The following is a 3,170-nucleotide window of genomic DNA, read 5'->3' on the forward strand; positions in this document are numbered from 1 at the left end:
ACACTGGTCAGAATGGCCATCATCAAAAAAGTCTACAGATGACAAATGCTGGAGAGGGCGTGGGGAAAAGTGAATCTCCCTACTCTGTTGGTGGGAATGTAAGTTGGTGCAGCCACTATGGAAAACAGTATGGAGGTTCCTCAGAAAACTAAAAATAGAGGTATAATTCAAAAAGATGCATGCACCCTTATGCTCACAGCAGCACTATTCACAATAGTCAAGACAAAGAAACAACCTAAACATCCATCGACAGATGAATGGATAAAGAAGATGTGGTACATATATATATACACACAATGGAATAGTAAAAAAGAACAAAATAATGCCATTTGCAGCAACATGCATGCAACTAGAGATTATCATACTAAGTGAAGTAAGTCAGAAAGAGAAAGACAAATACTATATGATATCACTTATATGTGGAATCTAAAATATGACACAAATGAACCTATCTATGAAACAGAAACAGAATCACGGACACAGAGAACAGACTGCTGGTTGCCAAGGGGGAGGGGTTGGGGGAGGGATGGAGTGGGAGGTTGGGGTTAAGAGGTGTAAGCTTTTACATATATACAATGGATAACAACAAGGTCCTACTGTATAGCACAGAGAACTGTATTCAGTATCTTATGATAAACCATAATGGAAAAGAATTTTTAGAAAAGAATTAAAAAAAAAAGAAGTGTGCCTGCCTTCTTCACTCTTCCTCCTCTTAGGCAGCTTGAAGCCAAAAATTTTGGTACCCTAGAGCATAGCAGGAACTCAAGATAGGTGAAACCCAAATCCCTGGATCATCAGGTGGAAGAAAGTTGCCTGCTGACCTAAAGCAGCATCAATGAGTTATTAAGCGAGGGTAAAATTAACTTCCATGGGATTAAGCCACTGAAATCCAATGTTTTCTTTCTTACAGAGCTAGAGCCATTTCGCTAATACAACTTGGTATATTCATTTAGTGCTTGGCTCATTCCATTTCATATAGCAGGTGCTCAAAAAGTGTTTGTTAAACCGAACTGAAAATTCAGAGACAAACACAAAGAAATATAAATTAGGTTATACTGCTAGAACATAGTTAGAGATATCTGTTGACACCAAAATGCTCTTCCAACCCTATTTTCTATTTTTTTTTTTTTTGCGGTACGCGGACCTCTCACTGTTGTGGCCTCTCCTGTTGCGGAGCACAGGCTCCAGACGCGCAGGCTCAGCGGCCATGGCTCAAGGGCCCAGCCGCTCCACGGCATGTGGGATCCTCCCGGACCGGGGCACGAACCCACGTCCCCTGCATCGGCAGGCGGACTCTCAACCACTGCGCTACCAGGGAAGCCCCAACAACCCTATTTTCTTAAAAAAAATATCCCCTCACCCCAAGTCCCTTGTTTTACATAAGTACTTATACATTGAGATCAGTTGTCACTTATTCTCAGGAAGAGAAAATAAGATGTTTTGAGAACTGACAGTCATTCTCATTGGATATAGGTGCCAAGTTTTCTTCTGGTTATATGAGCCAGATGGCATAACTGTGAAAAATAATGGCAAGATGAAAGATATCCTCTTTGATTGTCAGATACTTGGGTCAGATTTTCAAATAAGACATAATTAGTGCATAGGGGCCCTTGGCCAGTGGCACTTTTATTCACATTCCAATTCGACTTTCATTGTAAAATGATGATGCTATTATTGCTGGTATAATTTTTCAAGGCTAAGTTATACAAAAGAGAGATCTCTACTAGCTTCAAGTCCAAAATATCATCAAAACGAGATTGGGACCACCTTGTTTCTGCCCCTGACAGAATCTCCTGTCGCGGTCACTGGGGCGTGAAGACCCAGTGTGGACTGTTGTGTGGACGCTACCTGACAATGCTGTCCCGGGTGGTGCTTTCTGCCGCCACCGCAGCTGCCCCCTCTCTGAAGAATGCAGCCCTCCTTGGTCCAGGGGTATTGCAGGCAACAAGGATCTTTCACAAAGGGCAGCCAAGTCCTGCCCCTGTACCACCTCTTCCTGAATATGGAGGAAAAGTTTGTTTGGGGCTGATCCCTGAGGAATTTTTCCAGTTCCTTTATCCTAAAACTGGTGTAAAAGGACCCTACGTGCTCGGAACTGGGCTTATCTTATATTTACTCTCCAAAGAAATATATGTGATAACTGCAGAGACCTTCTCTGCCATATCAACAATAGGGGTTCTTGTCTATGTAATTAAAATATATGCTGCCTCTATTGGGGAATTTGCTGATAAACTCAATGAGCAAAAAAACTGGCCAACTCGAAGAAGTGAAACAGGCTTCCATCAAACAAATCCAGGATGCAGTTGATCTGGAGAAGTCACAGCAGGCACTGGTTCAAAAGTGCCATTACCTTTTTGATGTCCAGAGGAATAACATTGCCATGGCCTTGGAGGTTACTTACTGGGAACGGCTGCATAGTGCATACAAGGAGGTAAAGAATCGCCTGGACTACCACATCTCTGTGCAGGATATGATGCGTCTAAAGGAACAAGGGCACACGATAAGCTGGGTGGAGAAGAATGTGGTACAGAGCATCTCTGTGTAGCAGGAGAAGGAGACAATTGCCAAGTGCATTGCAGACCTAAAGCTGCTTGCAAAGAAGGCTCAAGCACAGCCAGTTCTGTAAATGCATCTGTCCCAATTGAGATAGCTAGAAACAGTTGACTGACTAAATGGAAATTAGTCTATGTGACAAAGTCTTTCTGTATTGCTCTCTACTGAAGTTAGTTTCCCTTTCCTAAAAATGAAAAGTTTGAGTTTCATATAATGAGAGAATTAAAACAATCTATGGGCCACTAAGATGTTTCTCTCATCCTTCTTGCTCTGCATTTTGAGTTGTTCCATGATCACTTTTGAATAAGCAGTTTGCTTTGAATAAAATTTGGTACCTGACTAAAAATTATCAAGTTATAGTTTAAATGTGAATTAATTCAACCATCTTGCAAATAAAGTGACAGTTGAAACAAAAACAAAACAAAAATAAAACAAGAAAACCAAGATTGGGTTGTCAGCCCTCCAAATCAAACTTCAGGCTAATCCAGTGTGACTGAACTATTGCATTAGAAAATCAGCGTGTAAAGCTTGACTGAGTAAGAGGAAGGTGATAAGGTAATCAGAAATTTGGCATACAGCTATATAGCTTTTCTTGGAGTTACTCTAATCTCTTCTCA

General features: G+C 41.3%; 1 pseudogene; it reads left to right on the forward strand.

Moving 5' to 3' along the window:
• Positions 1-693: 693 nt before the first annotated feature.
• LOC114896642 lies at positions 694-2,801 on the forward strand (annotated as a pseudogene).
• Positions 2,802-3,170: the final 369 nt, after the last annotated feature.

This window comes from Monodon monoceros, unplaced genomic scaffold, assembly GCF_005190385.1.
Source record: "Monodon monoceros isolate NGI ecotype Baffin Bay Population unplaced genomic scaffold, NGI_Narwhal_1 Super_Scaffold_16, whole genome shotgun sequence".
Taxonomy (NCBI): domain Eukaryota; kingdom Metazoa; phylum Chordata; class Mammalia; order Artiodactyla; family Monodontidae; genus Monodon; species Monodon monoceros.